The following is a 699-nucleotide window of genomic DNA, read 5'->3' as shown; positions in this document are numbered from 1 at the left end:
TAACTGTATAGTTGAAATTGGGAAAAGAAAGAGACAGAGAACAAAGAGAGAGATATCTTAATTGAGGGAGGCTTTATGGGGTTAGAAAAAAAAAACGCCACTAAAGAAATTCCCTGGCCTTGCCCTGGAGTCTGATTAATGATGATCTCAAATGTCACCAAAGAACCTTTGTCCAGGAACTGATGGAAGCAGAGGCACAGATCCACAGCAGAGCACTGGGCTGATCTTCCAAAGTCTAGTTGAAGAGTGAGAAGAGTGAGAATATGAGCAAAGAGGTCAAGACCATGATGGGCATATCTGCTGAAACAGCTTGCCTGAGCTGAAAGGAGCTCACCAACTCTGGCCAGATAGGAAAGGAACCAGCAGAGGACTGAGTTAGGCCTTCTGAATGTGGGTGACATTTGTATCCATGGGGCTGACTGGGGGGTGACTGGCTTTTGGCCAGGTTTATCCTTGGGGCTTCTAATGACTTTTTGCAATCCATTCTCTTAGGAGGTATACCTTGCTCATCCTAGATATAGGATGAAGGACTTGGTCCTTTCTCAAAGCAATATGGCTTACCCTCTGTGAGGAGTTATAGGGTGGAGTACTGGTGGTAACATGGAAAGAATAGGAAGAGGGGAGGGAGGGACAACTGGGATTGGTACATGAAATGAAAAAAAGATAGTTTTTTAATAAAAATTTTAAAAAAGGAGGAAG

This window comes from Alexandromys fortis, unplaced genomic scaffold (assembly GCF_014885135.2).
Source record: "Alexandromys fortis isolate MF-2015 unplaced genomic scaffold, M_Fortis_MF-2015_v1.1 scaffold_621, whole genome shotgun sequence".
Classification (NCBI taxonomy): Eukaryota; Metazoa; Chordata; class Mammalia; order Rodentia; family Cricetidae; genus Alexandromys; species Alexandromys fortis.
Note: the sequence above shows the minus strand (reverse complement) of the source record.